The sequence below is a fragment of the Columba livia genome, chromosome 10, assembly GCF_036013475.1.
Source record: "Columba livia isolate bColLiv1 breed racing homer chromosome 10, bColLiv1.pat.W.v2, whole genome shotgun sequence".
NCBI lineage: Eukaryota > Metazoa > Chordata > Aves > Columbiformes > Columbidae > Columba > Columba livia.
This window is the reverse complement of record NC_088611.1, coordinates 11,811,233-11,831,326: the sequence shown is the minus strand read 5'-3', so window position 1 is coordinate 11,831,326 and position 20,094 is coordinate 11,811,233. Positions and strand designations below refer to the sequence as shown.

General features: G+C 38.7%; 1 long non-coding RNA gene across 1 annotated transcript; it reads right to left on the bottom strand.

Moving 5' to 3' along the window:
- Window positions 1–1,371: 1,371 nt before the first annotated feature.
- Window positions 1,372–18,691, bottom strand: LOC110358473 (uncharacterized). The gene is made up of 3 exons (XR_010474961.1): window positions 18,588–18,691; window positions 18,274–18,441; window positions 1,372–1,536 (listed from the first exon to the last, which is right to left on the bottom strand). It is a non-coding gene; the product is annotated as an uncharacterized LOC110358473 (long non-coding RNA).
- Window positions 18,692–20,094: the final 1,403 nt, after the last annotated feature.

Sequence of the window (20,094 nt, the reverse complement as noted above, 5' to 3'; positions counted from 1 at the left end):
CATAGGGTAAGATTTCATCAGGAAACCTGAATCAATCACTTCTGACTCTACCAGCAGTAAATAAGCAGACAACACCAAACACCCACTGCCAGACCTTTACACCAGGCTGTTCCACCTGGCTCCTTAAAGCTTTAATGTGTGGAGAGCACACAATAGGCTTGAATGCGTGGAGAGCAGAAATAACAAATGTGATATCACTGTAGCCTCTTCTCTTTCATTACCTCATCCTTTGAGGCTATTGTATAGTCCGGCTCAATACAATACATTTCTTTATATTACCTCTTGCATGAAATGTCTCTATGTCAAATGTGGTTTGCAGACTTACAGTCATAGAGCAATTCCTCTCACCCAGAGAAGCAGCGAGAGTGTGAGGTTGTTGGCACATCTCCAATACCATTGTTAACAATTATGACATGACTGTCAAACCTTATTATCAGCTTTTTGGAATCTCTGTGAGATCCTGTAAGCACAGCTGTTTGGCTTCTCTCTGAAACACTGCTCTTGGAAGGCAAGAGATAAAGGGAATTCACTTTCCCTTTAGGAGGAATCACTGAGCATTTGCACAAAGCCACAGCAATCAGTTTTTGTGGGGCATCCCCTCTACCTCTGATTATGTTGAGATCCTGTAGCTTCATCTCCAGCCTTACAACGGCTGGGTTGCTTTTCATACCCTCCCCGAGAGATATTTTGGCAAGTGGCCCATAGCAGCAAGCCGAGGAAGGATATCACCCCAAATTGAAATTTCTAAATTGGAAAGGAGAAGGGAGGGGAGAGAGGAGGAGAGCATTGGGAAAGGGCTGTGCAGTGTAATAGTGACCTGCATTCCTTGTTTTGACCTGGTCACCCTGGTGCTTTCCACCCTGGAAGCCAGTACCTGCCTTCTGCCCTGACCAAAGTGAATCTCTGCCTTGCCCCCCATATCATGCCTCACTTCACATTGCAAAGCACTCTCGCTTCACACAAGTTGATTCCTCTCAGATGAAAACAAACTGGAAAATGTCCCTGCAGGAGCACACCTAATGCACACCTTCAGGAAACAGGCATTCAGCCCATAGGACAAGTCCAGTCCCGATTTGCAGTAGAAAGCCCCAGGAACATGTAGAGAAGACATCAGGTACTCCACAGCAGCTACACATCTGCCCTACCTGCTGATGGAGACACAGCCCCATGGACCTGCACACATGGTCCTTAGCATGACAAAAGATGGACCGTCGTGGTAAAAGAATAAGAAAATAGTGATCCTCATGTTAAATGGTGGTTTCAGAACATAAGCAAACTTATCCATTGTCATAGTTTTTGTTGTACCACATCCAAAAGATTTGACAAGAGATTTGAAAGGCTGCAGTGAAATAGCACTGCAGTTACCTGCTGAGAGGAGAGGTAAATGTCTGCAGACATTGCCAGTAGACGGAGAATGATTATCACATGCACGTGTCAGCTCTGCTTATTTGCTTTGTGTCACCACTGCTAATCTGCCACTGGAGAGGTATTCTGGAGTTTTAAGATAAGATGTTCAGCAGGCCTCTGTCTCACATCCTAATGGCACAAAAAAATAATAGATATTACATTTCACATGCTGTTTCTTCGAGTCTGGGACATCCTTTTCCTGCTGGCCTTATCACACCTCCCATTGTAATTGGCAAGTTTTCATTTCAGTGGGAATCTTGTAGGAGGGAGGTCATTGATTTCTCACAACTGATTCAATCTTTTACATGCCTGACTGCCCTAAATCACTACAAGTAGGAAAATATTTTCAAAATTTCTCAAGAGCCCTGAATGTATTGATTGAGTCTACTTGGACTTCAGACACTAAATTCTTTCTTTCTTTGAAAAAAGCAACTCCTAACCTTCTACGAGGCTACTCTGTTGTAGCTGGTGATCTGTTCTTCATTTATTTATGCACTTCTCAGTAACGTTTAGATTAAACCTTTGATAGCTTGTTCAAAATTTTATTGTTACCTTTTTCACACTTGCCAGTGAAAGTTCATTTTGTTTCAATTTTCTCTCTTTGTGTTGGTTAAATTACTAGCCCCAAACAGTTGTATTTTGTGCTAAGTAGTACCATGTTGCCTGCATAGTCATGTTTTTAACTATTTCTTCTAGATTCCACTATCATCAATTAAACTGCAAGAACTTTGACACATAGAAGCTAGTTAATGCGTAACAAAAACTTCACTGTTGGATAAATCTTTTTGATAATGCCCTCCCTTGCCTTTATAAATACATCCTGAGACTTAATACAGTTAGCACAAAGATTAGTGATAATATTTTACCTAATTTCTCCCAATCTACTACAGTGAACATCTCTATTAGAATTATAAGTGTTGTGCATCACCTTAGGGACTTCCAGTTTAGATTTTAAGTCGTGTGAGTGCTCAGCACACAGAAGCACGTTTGGAGTCTACAGCATTCCAGAGCCAGAAGTCTCACAGGCTCATATTTTGAAAAACAGATCAACAATATGGAGCTTACCTGGAGCACATGGAATAATTTACAAGAGAGCAAAATGGCAGCAAAATATAGAGAATATTTTTTTCATTCAATTGACCCCAATCCCATTGTAATGTCTTTGTTACTCAGAAAGCTGAGTATTGTTCTCCAAGTTATTATCTCTGTAGTTATTTGGGGAAAAAAAGGGAATGCCTTTTACAAATGGTACAGGGAGCAAACATTGAAGAAGGCCTTCCATGTGGAATAGAGACCCATAAGTTGATCGTGTTGTGGTGTTCCCCATCCCCCTCTCCCCCTGTTTTTAGTGGAGGTTGAGCTAAATCACAATTATCAGCTTTAAGTGTATTTTTAAAAGTAGAGGCATTAAAAAAATATGCATATTCAAATGCTTCTTACAATATAAAAAATTATAAAATGGAAGATTTATACAAAATAATTTGAAAATCTGAGGAAATGCCGTTTCAACAGGTAGCACTGGTAATTTTTGTGATCCTAACTGGACCACGTGGTATAAGGCAAAATAATCTTCATCACTGACAAAGGGTGACAATGCACATTGCTACAGGTTCCTTGATAAGCAGAGCTCTTCCTCCTGTGGCTGCCTTTTACTCCATGTACTTGAATTGGATGTAAAATGTAACCATAACATTTCTTCTGCTGACAGCTAGTTAAACCTACTCTGAGAACATACATGCTTTCACCTTGCCAGGACACAGACCTTGGTGCCACACTCCTCCGTTTTGAGTCTCTGACATGTCTTAGTGTTGCAGCAACAAGAGACCACTCTGGTGGCATTATAAACAGCTGTGATATTTGAGCATGAGAACTATGTCACCTTCTAGATGACAGCTTCCCATGTTCAGCTTTGGGGATGTCACTCCACCACCTTGGTACCAAGGCTTTTGTGACAGTTAATCAGATCTCAAAATGCAATAAAGCTGTCTTGTGAATAATGCTAGAAAGTGGCCAGCTGAAATCCAAGGCAGCAATTACAGCCGTAGCAAGCTCTACTTTCTGCTCCCAGATCTGCAACTGGATACAAAAGGGATTTCTTGCAGGGTTTTACTCTAACTTCGACAGGCTATAAGCACATAAAAATATAAAACTGTCAGAGATGTGATAGCAACTTTTTAATGATGGTTGTTTTAAACAACTCTGTGGAGCTCAGACATTGAGCAGAAGTTCCAGAAGAAGAAGGAAGAAGCAGAACAATTATTTAGCTTTCTTCATTTTTGCTTCATAATCACGTTTTAGTGTCTGGCAAATCTCTTACACTCATATCCACTTGTATCTCCTGTATTGGTAAACAAACAGATCCGAGTGGTGAGAACTCACTGAACTTGTTTCTGTAGCTTCAGAAAGAGATGCATCTTTCGCCACTCAGGCAATTCTTTCCAGCAGTGAATCACACTATTTGTAGGAAGTGGCACATTGCATCACTTCGTCCTCATATAATGAAAAGCTAGAGGGGACAGAAGCATATTTTATGGCATTGAATGAACAGCACATTGTATCTAAATCACCTCCATCTCCTCCATAGAGAACCAGATTTTGCAGAACTTTCCTCCTGCATGTAAATATGTGTAGAAGCTACAGCCATTGTTCCGGCAGAGTCCCAAAGGCTTGCGGGTGCTCTTACATGCAAATAAAAGATACGAGCACACACTGGAGTCTACAGTGCTTGTATTACGGTTAAGCATGAAACACACAGACATCTTTGCAAAAAGTGAGTCCCCAGTGGGAAGCAGTCCTTGTGAGAACTGTATACAGAGTGCCATAACATTGCTGAATGGAGCTGCAATCTAAAATTATTCTGGTAACTTTGACGCAGAAACATAAAGCCTGTAGGAAACTAAACTTCATAAAAACATACACTTAGGCACACAAATGGTAATTTCCTGTGAAAGTTAATCTTTTCTATTACTCTTATTACATTTGTAAATGGAATGCTGCTTTGAATTATGGCCTGGTACAGTACTACTTTTATGCTTCAGTAGTCATTGCTTTGGTATTTCAAGTATTTATTGTAGAATCTTGTCAACTCTCATTCATCATACACCTGCATACCAGTTCTGCACAAGGATAGTTCAGAACCACAGCAAACTTACTGTCGGTGTATTACAAGTCAGCATTTCTATTGCCTTTCTGCAATAAATTAATTACTAGAAAAATAACCAGCAAGTACTTAAGCTGCGTTTGAGTCGCTGGCATTACTTATGTGCTTAAATATAAGAACTGTTTATGCTATAAGCTGAACACTGTCATAGTCATAAAATATATTATACAAACTCTTATTTTGCCTTACATATATGATAGCATTGGTACTGTTTTTAGGATGTATCATCTGCATGAAAATACAGCTTCCTTTTCATGCAGAGAGCTTTTTATTCTGTGAGTACTGTGGAGAATCTTTTAAAGATACCTGCTAGCTGTCAGTAACTTGTAGCAAATCGATGTAATCTGCATTACAATACTTGCATCATGACTTTGAAAAGGGACTGAACTTCTTTGGCTGCCTGTGCATCCAGAATCACTTTAAAGATAGCATTTCTGACATTCAGGGTTGTCTTTGGCTTTGTTCCAATTCATTTCATTGTAAACTGAATTCAGAACCAGCAACATCACGACTGACACCTTCAGTTCGTATTACACAAAATGCACAGTAGCGCAAACCACACCCTTGCACTGGGTTTAAAATCCAGCTTCGTTGCCTTTGTAGGAAGGCAGAAAAGGTTAGAACAAAACTACTCATTGTATCACGTAGGTTCCTAGAGGCCTGCTCACCCTACGTGAAAAATCCTGCATCATTCAACAGGAAAGCACTCCCATTTATCTTCAGTCATTTTTTAGGGGCTGATAGGGAACTGTTCACTTTGCTGACAGAAGACAATAATGTCACATTTTACAGATAATATCCTCCCCAAACCCCAGAAAAATGTATAAATGTACTTTCACACACATTCTATAGTTGAGACAGTACTAGCAGAAACAAAATAACACGTGCAATGTTATACTGAAAACAAAGCTATGAGAAAAAGTAATATTTCCCCTCTGAGTTCCAGCATCCTTTCTGCCCTTTAAGCTAGCTGTGTATCTGCATAGCTGAAATACCCACATACAAAATTCTCTAGCATACTTGAAGGTCCTCCACAGACACTCTCTCTACAGATTTTTTTTTTCTGTAAGTCAGACTGTTGCATTACTACTCACACAATTCTCTTTTATCCAACTCCTGTAATATTCAGGGGACATCCTAGCAAGTAATTTTTCCAGTTTCTGCTGCTTGATGATCTACATGAGGATAATTCCTCCTCTGAATCAGGCAGGTTTGGGTGCCATATGAATGAAGGTAATGAGATCGCAAGTCAGAAAGAACCAAACGTGTACGAGCCATTCTATCCCCTGGAAAATCCTCTATTTTTGGAAACCTCCTTTTGAGAGTCTCAGGTTTCCCATGGCAACACTTTATTGATTCTGTATAAATAGATTTTTCTTTTCTTCAAACACTTATGCTAATATCTCAGCAGCCTTAAGGGTCAACACATAAAAAGAACCATTGGCCAAATTTAAGATTTGCTTCTATGTTGGAAATTACAAAATACATGGAAACATGGCATCAGCCACACTTCTGCTAGCAGTTTATGCATAAGACTTCACACAAATTACGGCAGTAATGAAAGATTTTAGTGGAAAAAAAAAGATGGTAAGGGAAGCCGTCCCTGCAAAAGAAAATAAAGCATCAGATTTCTTTGGTAAATAAAGTAATCTTGGCATTTCTAGCACAGGCCACACTGCTGTTGCTTTCTTGAAGACAATGGGATAGAACAATTTTTTTCTGAACTCTTTATGTATATTAAAGTGGATTTACTGAGACTGAAGACCATCTATTGTCTCCTCATGGTCAAGTCAAATGTATTAAAATGGTAATTCTTTCTCATCTTTTTAATCCTCTCAATATGTTTCCTTCACTTATACAGTATGAACCAAAGATAGCAGGATTTAAGAGAACATTTGCAAATTTTATTTTGGCATATTGCATAACACACGTCCAAGGTAATGGAATAAATTACAGATCCCTGAAGGAAAGAGAACGTTGTCATTTCTGAAACTCAACTATTATAATTGGGCATCCCAATTATGTGTAATCCTGTACGAATTAGTAACTACAATGGTTCCACTGAATAGGTCAAAACTATTGCAAAGAAACAGATTACTGCTCGGTATTAATTTATCACTGCTTTTAATATGAAACCACTATGAATAAATCTGATCCATTATTTATGAAGTTAACTACCTACCCATTAATTTTTTTCAATCACAATTTTCAAATCATTGTGTCCTCCCATCTTCGCCACTTATGTGGCAACCCTTTCCATATGCAAAAATGTTCATTCATATTTCTTGGTGCTTAGATTTCTCATCCTTGCTAATGCTTCTGCTTTACAGGTTCTTCCTCTTTGAAACAGCGAAATATTGTGTTTTGTTCAACATGATAAAATTTTGGTATGGATATAAGACAATATCTGCTTGTAAAGTACTATGAGGCTTTTTTTATTGTTCCGTGAAAGAGTGCAGAACATAGTACACTTTAGTTTGATACAGTCTTTGGGAACCCCCTTCCTCTCAAATAATTGATGTTTCATTTGGTTTGATTCTGTGTCAAGCTGCCTGAACAATGCCATACAGATAGTTTTGTTTTGGTTTTTTTTAATGGGATCTCAGAATGCTACATACTAATATAAGACTGTTTTAAAACCTAAAATTCACCTCTTGAATAGCATTTATATTTGCAGATTTACTAAACGCAACATTCAGCCTTTTTGTAGGGTAGGGGCCAGGTTTTCTTAATCTTAATGGTATAGAACAGCCTGCCTTAATCAGGAAAGCATCATGCAGGTTCCTTAGTATGGGTGGCAAAAGATTAAGTATTTTTAATTGGGTTCTAAAACTAAGGCTAAATTTTATAGGGATTTCATTGCCAATGGCAGAATAACAATAGTTCCAGGCATTTGCATCTTTCACTAAACTGAAGAATCCAAGATGCTGGCCTGTATGACCTGCAGGGCTCAGACTGATGCTGGAAGTCCAGAATCTGTCTACTGTGCTAGATGTGGAGAACTGCTGCCATCCCACATCCCAAAGTGTTTTCTGTTACCTGGCACAGTGACACTGCCACGAGGAAGTGCTTATTAAGAGCGTTTCCTCCAAAGCTGACTCCATTCAACATGTTTTCATATGGTAGCCTACCCTACCTTCCACACTTCTATAGATTCAGTTGGTGATTCTGAATTTATGAGGATCAAAATGCCCAAAGCTGTTCTATTCATGTTTTATTCATGTTTTCAACCTCCCTTTTTATTTACCTGTTACACTGCCTGCCAGAAGTAGATTTTGGCAGACAGCAGATAATTCATTTTGTGGACATCTGCTCAAAATGTTTTGTGAATAATTACAGAAGTCTGTAGGGTCTATTCAAATGGATTGAGAACTGATGATATCAAGGGACTTCTGATCTTCTGCTCCTCTTCTTAATAAAATAAAGATAATATTAAAATAAGTTCATTCAGAAGTTAAGTTATAATGCTATAGCAGAGCAAAAGAACTTATGTTAGGACCTATTGGGCTCCAGTCATCTTTCTGACATATTTCATTACCTCCACTCTGATGGTAAAGGAGAGAATAATTCAAAGCTATATATGAAAGAGCAGCTTCATAAAATGGAGATAGGAGGAAAAAAAGCTGACAGCTCAGTGAAGATAAGGTGCCACATTTTAATCGAAAAAAATACCAATTCATTAATATATTTTACTTGCCAAAATAAGCAAATTACAATGAATTTTTTCAATGCGTGTTTGTGCTTCCCTGTCAGTGCACCTATTTTTTGTGCTCATTAGGTTAAAGATATCCAGGAACATCTGGTGTAGTTTAGATGTTCATTCCAATCTAAATCTGAAAAAAAAAAAAAAAATAAAAAAAAATTCTTTTTTATTACTGGTGGTCTGTCTCCATTTCAGTAGGTTTGTGTTGTGGAGAAGCTGACAATAACTGTCTTCCACAGTATTTTTAAACTACCTAAAAGCATCCAGTATCTGAAAAGTTTTCAGATACAACATATTGAAAACATGTTTTTAACAAACTGATGCTTTCATTTTTAGGTATTTTGGGCCTGTTTTTAGAATGCTCAGAAATAACCAAAATTAGTTATTAAATAAGTCATTCCACTTTTTTTTTTTTAGCTCCTTGGCAGGCTAAATATTTCAGATTGTCCTTTTTATTTATATTCCTCTCAAGAAACAGGCTCATTAAAAAGTGGTAACAGTATTTAACTATTTTTTTTTTCCCTGAGCTGTACTCATGCTATCAACAGAGCACATCAGCCATGAAACTATTTTTGAAGACAGGTCAGTTTTCATAAATTGTACAACTCTTGCCAACTCAGCAAATAAAAGTTACAGTTTTGGAACTGGAAGCCGATCCACTTCCAACCTGGGGTTTATGATGGCTGTATGTGCTACACAAACATCCTCATCACTGTGGAAATACATACAATCATTGCAAGCCACTGACTGAGCCTACAGATGAAATTATTATATGATTGTCTCCTGTATCAGGCTTTTGATTTGCCTTTTGAGGGTTTTGTTCACAGCAAAAGGCACAAAATGAGCCTTCAGATAGTTAGCAATAGCATTGTTAACTACACTTTCACCTTGCTCCAAAGTAATGTTCAGACAGTAATACAACTGTTATTGTCTCTTCATCGGTATATTTCTTGGCTTGCTTCGGCTTAAATGAGCTATTCTATAGCCATTAATTGGGTCTTTATTTATTGATTTTAAATGGACCTCATCTATCTAAAACAAAAGTTCGGGGACATTTTCACGTATTACACAGCTTCATTTTCTTCCAGAAAAAACAAAACAACAAACCAAACCACAAACAAAAACCAAACACACACCAAAACTTGTGATATTCTGTTTCTTCTGTCCAGTTATAGTTTGTTCACACCAGGACAGAGTATATTCCAGCACAGGGCAGCTGCTTCAGCAGGACCACAATGTCAAGACATCACAGGCAACCCCTGAATAAATTTAACTCAATAGAAGCATGAGTATGTTGTGTATGTTGGAGCTATCCAAGAATTAAAGAAATACAAAGAAATGCTACCTTGGCTGCTTGAACAGAGACAATTGGCCTGAACTCCTCACCCTGTTTGAGATGCTTTGCCGTACATCCTGAGGTGTGATGCTTATTTTGAACTCTGCTGTTAAAAGCACAGGTTAAGAACTTTCTTTAGAAAAGCTGCTAAATCTGTTACCAGCAGTTCTATCTGAGCTGCTTCTTATTCCTTCTTCCCTTTCTGCTTTTGAATTATTATTATTATTTTTTTAAATCTCACTGCATTTCATATGTATTTATTTTTTTAAAATTATTTTTTTATTTTTACAAATGCTGTAAAAGTGGGTAACAAATATCTGTCCTGGAAAGAGCAAACTCTCAACTCTGCTAAGTGTCACTAGATAACTTGCCTTTGCAAATATTTCAGTGCTTGTAAATCTTAGAATTTACACCCAGTGTTGATATATAAAGACACAAGATTTGTTGGGAGGTAAACAGGTAACACGGAGAAGAGAACACTGAAAATGTCATACCTGTTATTATTAAAGTAATAGATGTGGTGCTTTTTTTGGATTACATTTCTAAATTTCTTGTCTGAGTGAATGGGTGCATGGTTTTCTTTCCTTGATTTACACCTCGAAAAAATGCAGCTTAAAACCAGTAAACTACATGACCCAAAAGCTTTAAACGCTACAGCACTTGTATTTCAAGACACAGCCTACTAAAAGAGAAGATTTGCAGCAAACTTTAAACATAAATGAGGCTTACTTATGACAAATTACATCATGCAACTCTGCTAGCTTTAATCTAAGAATACATACATGGTTATCCCTGTAGCTAAACAAGAAAGAGTCCTATTGTGGGCAACTCATCCAACACGAGGAAAGATGTTGGAGAGGCAGAACAGGGAGGTGGCCACATTTTACAGCAGATATCTCAATGGTTAGATAGGCTGCGGATACAGCTTTCAGATGGCCAAATGTAACCAGAGGCACAGCGCAAAGATTTGTAGCTGTATTTATTTTCGTGATAATTATCTTCTGTTTAAAGAGGACTCCAAGTGATGCCAGCACAAACAACATGAAGGATGCATTGAGTGGTTTGAGCAGATTCTTGCAAGTATTGTTGACTCACGCTAATTACAAATAGGTAAAGTATACAAGAGAGTTGATATGGGAGGGTTCCTGCCCCACACCCAGCGGGCATTACAGACATGCAAGGAAAAGAAAGCTGGAATAAAGCACTACTACTAAGGATTTACCAGAATATCAAAAGAACTTTAATTACAGTTGGCTCCAGGACACTCTCCCTGTAATTGTGCTTTGGAGCTTTTCAGCGACTGTTCATCAGCAGCATATTCAGTGAGAAACAGACGTTATATCTTTTCTTCTTCATGTAATGAGTTACTTGGAGCTGGTAGAAAGCATTTACTGAACTACCTCATGGGAAGTTCAGAATAAAAGAGAAAAATATAACTTTTCTCTCCCCAGCCAAGTGTTTGGGGATCTTTCAGCTATGCATTGGTTTTGCAGCAAAGTTCTCATTGGTGTTAAACATATTCTTTCAGAATATTAAAATACAGAGGTGGAGACAGCCCAAAAGCACGCAAACTAATTATAATTTCAGGTTTTCCAAGGTCAGTTTGCACCACTAAAATAGGGAGAGCTTGGAACAGCTTTTTGAGCAATAAAGCAACACAAGCTACCACAGTTTAGGATTGGACAGCAGAATTTTATATGCTATGACTGCCAACATAGAAGGACACAGAGTTTAATTTAATACATAAGGTTCCTTCCAGTCCATGTTTCTAAAGGGACTTGATGCCAAAACCAAACCCAAACCTCAGCCATTGCCTGGGGTGGAACAGGCAGAGATCAGGTCACTTTGGGGAGGCAGAGGGGACCTCTCCAACTGAGGAAGAGGAACAGCTGCTGGTACCCAGACAGGGTGGCAGGAGGAACAGAGCTGGTTTCATCAGGCACGTGAGGAGCCTGTTTAACTGCCGATGGCACTGAAGCAGCCTGGACGTCTCTTGTCCAGACCCTCCATCAGGGACTGAAACTCAACTACATGGAAGATGAACTGCAGTCACTGCCTAGAAGCACACAGATGGTTTAGTACAAGAAAACGAAGAAGAGTCCAATCAATATCAAACTGAAAATTGACGTGTGAATTTTAAATAGACAGAATACAATTACCCAAATAGGAACATGGCTCTGGCTCCAAGCAATCAAGGATTTTATATCTGTATTTCAGAAGTTTTATGGGCTTACACAGCCATGCCATGTAAATATCAGAAACAAAGTAATAGCTGTACTAAGAGAGCTGCTCAGACTGTGCTTATGTGTAGTGATAAAATCTCCCCAGTTTAAAACTGTGCTGTCATAGCCTAGACTGAAGCATTTAATGTGCTTTTTGCTGATTAAAAAATAGAAACAAACAAAATACCAAAATGAAACCCAACAAAATAATAATTAAAAAAAAAAACAAACAACAACAAAATGAAAAAAAAAACACAAACACAACCAACAACAAAAAAGCCCGACCCAACAACTGAATGCACTGGCAGTTCACATTCATGAAGACATGAGGTATCTAACTAATATTGAAAAAACAGGCATATAACCACAGACTCTCAGAGCAGTCCTTGTTAAAGATCAGTGCACATATATGGGGAACACAGTATGTGTTCTTTATCAATCCAAAACAGCCTAACAAGCTACAGTTCTGTATCACTACCTGCACAGACCCAAGGTTCAGCTGCCTTAGGGAGCTACTGGATTTGAGCAAGATCACCTGGGAATGCTGACAAGAGAAATACCTACATGTGAATAAGGCTGCTTAGTCCCATCCTGCATCACTTCATGGTGAATGGTCACATTTGTCATAAAGAAGATCTCCTAAACAAGTGATTTACTTGCTATTAAAAAAACAAAACTAAACAAACCAAACCATACCTTAGAGATCTCTTTGTAAAAAAAAACCAAAAAACAACCAAACAAAACCACACAACACACTGATGTTGTTCAAACATACTTTAAGATCCAACAGGTGTATAATACAAGATAACATATTTAAATGAGTGACATTTTGTCCTTATAGTTTCATTGCTCCCCCTTGCAGTGCCTTCATAGCATCCCTGTCAGTCTAGCATCCTGCGAGAGAAGCATTTTAAAGTAGGAACAGCAATGTGGTGCTGTCAGATATTGGCACCGATGCAGAATGATTTAGCTGTCTGCATGGGAGGAGTTTAGTTAAGAAATCACACAATTCCCAAGGTTATTCCCAAGTTTATCCAGTAGAATTGCCCAAAATATTAGCTCCTGTTCTCTGTCTCCATTTAGAGAAAAATGCACAAAAAGAACTGAATTTATTTCTGTTATGGTCTTCCTGACTAACTACCTTCAGCAGCATTGTTGCCTTACCTGCCTAAAATTTTAAGCCACTAAGTACATAACTGAATTTTCATTACACAACAGTTTGCTACTCATTTCAGATAATTAATCCTACTAAGTTTGAGCAAACCTGTAGAGAGAGCCATTTCTCACTTACATATGATATACCTCAGATGCTAATTCCAGTTTGACAAAAGCTAAGCACCGTCTGTTTTATCTTCTGCTTTTCTTCCATTGTAGCTTTTTCCTCCCTTCCCACCAGTTTTGCTGCATTAGGCTGTTTCTCCCCTCTTCCTTAATAAGGTTAAAGTACAGAAGGACTGGACAGGTTGAAGACTTAAGATGGTAACCTTTGAAGGTACCCAGAAGAAATCACCAAATTCTAAAGTGAATGCTTAGATTTTTTTTCTATCCTCTTCTGTGAATTTAGCCTTTATTAACATACTCATGTCCCTTTGCCCCACTGTAATTCCAGCTTATGAGGGTAGTGGTTTTAGTTCCACAACATGCCTTCCAAAGTAACACAAGCTAAAGCAAGTGAACACCCTCTCAGATATATATATATATATATATATATATATATATATACACACACACACACACACACATATATACATGTATATATATATATTCATTTCAGGACATAAGTTACAAAACAAACATTGTTTGAAATTCAGAAGTGACATTTGCTTCTTTATTGTATGGTAGTGAGCTGAAGTGATTTGCAACCTGTGTGTTGCTTTAGTTTGGCTATTCTTGACTTTGAGGTTGGTACTTGGAAGCTGTACCTGGGAAACTGCTCCTAGTTACTAAGCAACTCTGGGGGCCAAGGCTAGTCAAAATTTCAGCAGCTTTTCCGTATGAACTGAATCTATACAACCATGTATACCATCTTATAGAAGGGTTCCCTAAAGGGCACTGCTAAATATAAAAACACATGTATTGAGCATTGCACAACTTAGTTTTTTTGTTGTCTTTATGTTATTTGTAAATTCTGTGTGAAGCTCAAAGCAAGTTAAATGTCATCAATCTTCAAGGAAGCTAGTACTGGTTATAACTTGCATATGAAAGGTATTGAGTACTGCCACTGAGTTTTAAGAGGCCAAAAAGAAAGGGGAAGCAGCCTGGAGCCAAAAACCAGAAATAGACTAATTAAAAGAGATGACAGAAGTTTCTCCAAGAGCAGAGGATGTTCATGTACTGTCACCAGATGCCCCAGTCAGAGGAATAAGTAAAGTAAGAGGCAGAGGGCAAGTGAACAAGACTGAGATGTGCCATCCTGGGCAACCAGAGGAGCAGGTCACACCGACCCCTCAAGCAGGGGGTGCAGGAAGGAGCTGCAAGATCAGGCACAGTAAAGCCAAGGCAAGTTTTACAGGCTTATGAGTACTAGCTCAAGAGGGTCCCAGATGCATTTTTGCTTTGTATAACATTGTAAGGATATAGTAATACATTTGCTTAATACCATGGATTTGCAGTAAAGAACAATCTCCCAAGTGATACCATTATTTCATTACTTTTTTTTTTTTTTAATCGAATATACAAAATTGCTTAATGAATTAGTTATTCAAAGGTTCATGGTGAATGTATAAGAAATCTGCCATCTTAGAAGCCTTGTATTCCCAGGAGTGCTCACGATAATAATGATCATAGGTGAGTACCATAAAATACCAATTTTGGAGACATCTTTTTTGACAAGCAGAAAACCTGTGGTAGAAGAGTGTGAGACTGGGTGACCTGCAAGGTGACCCGATACACATGTTGACAAGCTAGTGCTAGTCTCAGTTCTGCGCCTAAACAGAAATACTAAAAGTCCTCTAGAACCTGGTGATGGAACAGGAAGGGGATGGAGGGGAAGAAATCTCACAATGAAATCTACGCCATCTACTCCACACGAGTCATTATGATCAAGAACAATAGCAAAGAGCAGAGGCTGCTTCCTCAAGACCATAAGTATTTTGGCAAGTTCCAAGCTGCATAAGCATAGTCCTAATAGCTTATAATTATGGGTAGTTACTAAATAATACTAAAGCAGTGGGAAAAGTAGGAGAGAGAGAAATAAAATCTGCTAATTTTTGATAGCGTTGCCCAGGTCTTCAGAAATAAGGTGTATTAGTGTATTATGCACCTTAGAAAAGTCCAACACCAGCTGTTTCTGTATCAGACATAATCAAAAGCGCATAGCTACATGTAAGATATGATTTACCCCACAGTATTTCAGTATACAAGCATAGATGTTGGTCAAAGTGAGCAGCAAGAAGAAAACATCTGCTAATGAGAGTCCCTCTAGAAAGACTGTGAAGTCTTCTTTCTAAATTAATTTTGTAAGAAGAAATCTATTTGAACTCTCAGAAGGTAGCTCTCAAAATAACTCAACTATAGCAGGGGTTCCCTATGCTAATTAATACTTTATTAGGTGAAAGAAAATTCACCATTAAATCGTTCTGTATTGATACTTGAAGACTGAGATGTATTTGCATACAATGAAATAGTGATTCCTTACTAAGGATTCAGATTTAGAAGGCAGTGGTGTCAAACCTCTGCAAGTCCCAGGGCTGAATCAGTCTTTACCAACCATGAGTTGAAGACAAAACAAAACGGGGGAGAAAAAAAAAAGCTGAGTTGAACATCTGTGTCCTGTGTAGAGATTGAAAATTTATATTAAAATGTGATCCCTCTTTAAAGTATCACAAATCTAAACCCAAGCCTGGTGGGTGTCAGAACACACCATCTGTTAAATTAATACAGTTTAATTAATCGAAGTTAAATGCCCTTACATTTTTTTACTTCTGTATCTGGATACGCATTAATTCTACAGAATAGTGTATATCCTACAACTGGATCCAGGAAGAATTCAGGATGATTAATGTGTTTACAGTGAACATCCAGCCAATGGAAATGTTAAATTATAAGATATATGTGGAAATTTGCAAAAAATGCCAAATATACTGCAGCAAATATTTAACATACTGTGTAAGGTAACCAAAAAGAATAAGGCTTGGGTATGGCAGCTGCCATCCAGGTGACCAACATGTGGAGAACATCCACACATCTATATTCCTTGAAAGATCCTTCACAGCAGATTGTTCCATGTGGAGAACCTGCATCCCCATAGTACGGCCAGGTAACATGATTCATAACTGGCTTTGACTCCTAGGTAATGTTTCCTGGTTTTGGATAAACAGATTTCCTAACAGTGCCTTTGAAATAAAGACAAGGGAGAAGACCTGAACTTAATTTAGAACCCATACAGATCTACCAGCATCTGGCCAACTGGTCATGAATTGCCAATCCAATAACTGCGTTATTTGCTTTGTACCAGCATGTGTATCCCCCATCCTGAAGGGCCTCATAGTGTGACATGTATAATATAGATGTCTATCCACATTGTCCTATCCCCACAACAGAAGTTTATCAGATAATTTCATGATAATGTTGATAATGCTTTGATTTTATCCATCACTGTACTTATGTTGCTACTCAAGCAAAACACTTGTGCTACAGGTTATCACAGAAAAATTATCTGATGGCTTTACTAGCAATTCATATAAAATAGTTACTACACTTACAAAAATACACATACATACAATCTGTTTTCTGCAAGTGGATTTTTTTTTTTTTTGGCATAGTACAGAAATCTGCATAATATTTTTGAAATTAAACACAATGCTAGATTGAAGCAGAGGATTCATCTTGTCAATTAAAACAGATATTGATGTTTCATAGCTACCCCTCTGTAGCACACAAGACCACTGAGCTGGAGAGCTGGGCTGGACATCCCTGCACTGGAAATGTGCTATTTATACAGGAGATTTTGATGGGACCCAAGCTTTTTTTTTTTCCTTCATTGTGAACTATACTGAAAATCTACTCCAAGTGACAGAAATAGATTAAATAAAAGGAGGAAACTGCCATAATTACATTAGTAATAAGCAAAAATTTGAGCTGAGGCTGAAAGTCAAATTTTAAAAGAGAGCAGGTTAAAGACCAAGAGGATCACAACAGAGAACTCCCGGATTTCTAGTTAGGAAAAAATGCAGACACTGTGCACAACCCTGAGCAAGAGTTTGTCTCAGGGCTTTGCAGCTCCTCACATGAATCCATGGTCACCACCCCGCTACTGAAATTGGAAGTGACTGGGTGGGTAGTGGCAGTGATATAACTTTTTTTAAGCCTGTATGATACATGAAAAAATTGTAAGATGGCAGAATTTACTGAGTCACTGAGTACCATAGAACCAGACATACACACACACACAAAAAGTATTTTTGGAGATAGGATCAAATAATGCAACTCAGGCTATTTTTCAGGCCACAATTAGCTTTCCTCCCCAGTAGCATCTTCCAGGGCACATGTGGGAAGCATTCCTGCCAGGCAGAAATTGCACAAGTTCTTCTGCTTTCTGTGACCAGTCCTTCCTTCTCCACCATAATACAGCAAAATAGAGCTTATCTTTTTCTTACCAGAAAGCTGTGAAAAAACTCTGATACTAAACAAGTGGCTTTTGCTTTGCTATGTCTCTCTTTACATTCTGTGCTTCTAAGATCATAGTTCACTGTCGCCATAGTGAGATCTCAGTGTGATTCAACAGATAGAGATTTACATAGCCAGTACCGGTAATATAAAAAAAAAGCTAATTAAAATTCTCCTCAGCTCGGCAGAAGTCATCCACCTATGCTTCTAGAAGCCCTCTGTGCGCTATCATTGCTCAGTACCTTTCACTGTGGTCAAGGTGGGTGGGTATAAAGCTGACACGAAATGAAAAGGCATAATAGCATAAGAAAAGAACAAAAAATATAGAAAACATCATCCACCTTCCAGTAAATCAGGGGAGAAGTCATACACAGTGGCATTAGCCCCCACCTCCACGTGCCACAGAGGTGGTTTACAACTGCATGGATGTTATTTCTCTGCTGCTCTGAAGCAGCCACATGCCACACCGCCAGGCACACGTCCTTCAAAGTATGCTAGGCCAAGCTTGCATTTACACCAATTACATTAGCAGAGATTTAATCTGGTTGCAAATTGTTCCTGAGATCAATGGAGCACACAGTGCAGCTAGTTATTGAAACAAGGCCAAAACTACAAAAAACCCAAGACCTGCACTGCTGCAGTCACACTCATAGTTTTAGAAGCGGCTCCACATTTTGCCAGATACATGAGTTTATGCAAGTTCATCTGCAACCACTTTTTCAAATGCAGAATAGGTAAACTGGGCTCTTTAACCCAGTACCTTACCCTGCCTCAGTGACTTACACACCAAGAAGCTGAAGGACCTTGTTCCATAAAGCTCAGCATTACCATCACTCACCTTAAAAACAGCTATGTCCAACCTTCAGTTCAGTTCTTTATCTCATTTGCACGTTATCGTTTCACAGTTCTTCTTAATCCTAGGGCATTTGAGCAAGCCCATATGAGCTCCTGCTGCCTGCAGTCTCCAGCCAAACACACACAGCCTCTGTGTCGAACCCAAGCGTTCCTTTAAGAGGGTGAGGATAGAAAGTACGTGAGCAGGACAAGGAATATGGGCCATGAGTAATTTATATAAGAAAGCAAAGTTGAAGAAGATGGGGTTAGAACAGTTCCCCACTTAAATGCTATCAAAACAAAACACAAAAAACCAACCAAACAACAACCAAAGGTGCTCTCTTGCCCAAATACAAAACAGTGGCCAGGTGAAAGTGCCTCAGAGGCTGGTAGCCAGACTATGCTCTCTTCATCTCTCCATGTACAACCAGTTTCACCACCAAGAGTGAAACACCTGGTTCTTATTATCGCTGTGCTCTACATTTGCCTAATCATCAAGAGCAGGTCCAGAGTGGGGAGTACTGGAGCCACACAGATGATGGTGATTAGGGCAGTCTTCTCAGAGATTAGATTGGATTTAAATTTCTTCAGAGAGGAAAATAAATTGAAAATTGGTTTGCCTTTGTTCTACATAAAGAGCTTATGTTCTACATAAAGGAAAGAAGAGTGGTTATTCTTCCAGGAGCAGGACTGTGAATGTTATCCCTCCAAAACATATCATAAAACTGAACTGGTCTGAGTGAGAAAGAGTGAAGAAAAAAATACATCAGTTTGACCCGAACTATTTTTTTCTCTTCTTGTGTTTTGGATCACCCAATAGAGCAATTTAGGTAACAAAATCAAGCAGAAAACAAGAATTCCCTCTACCTTCTTTGTGCTACAGCAAGCAGGATCAGATTCAGCTCCTCATGCAGCCCTGGCTTTGCACCTCGTATAATCATTTGCACCTGTGAAAACTGTGTTTAATAATACACCTGCCTCAGAAGGGCAGCATTTTGTATGTACTGAGCACTCAGGGCAGCAAGGTATTCACTTCTCCATCTGTTTTCCTCTGTGTGTGAAGAAGTTAATTCAGAATACCCCTGAAATGGTTGCACAGATCACTTGGCCGACTACATGTCAGAGATGATTAGAGAAAATGGGAAGAAGTCTTTCCTTTGGGGACTCTGAAGGCAAATAGAGGACAGGCGTTAGCTGAACGGTGTGAGTCCAAGGGAGTTCGTTCTATATCTGAGTTGGAGCTCAGCCTCCTTAACCATGAAGTTATCAAAAATACAATGTTGAATTTTGTTTGGGTTAGTGGTTCATTCCCAAATGCTTCAGTGATTTATGACTCGAAGGCTAAAAAAAACAAAACCAAAAAAAAACAGCTTTGTCTTCCTGCTAAAATTCTGTCCTTCTGAGTCAGAGGAGAGAATAGGTCATTGCTTAGGATGCAAGTCTGGGACCAGAAATATCTTGTTTCTTCCCCTGTTCCATCATAAACTTCCTGCATGACTTTAGAAAACTCTTTTCATCTGTATCCCTAGTGCTGTTCCAGTAACTAGTTTGGATTCAGAAGCTAACTGGTCTCTGAAAATGTGGAAGAGCACTTCTCTCCTTTGCTGGGGTATGCTGAGAATAGATCTATGGGATTTTGACTAGCTCAGATATCAGAGTAACACATTGGGCAATAGCTTCACCAGGTTCAAGCTATCTGTTGATGGGTGGCATGAAGTGGTATAGCAATGGAGTTCAGCAAAAACTTAAAGAAGCTTTTGCACAGCAGGAACTAACAGCTATTATCGCCCTGCTACTTTATGCATTCATTAGCTGAGTCTTGAGG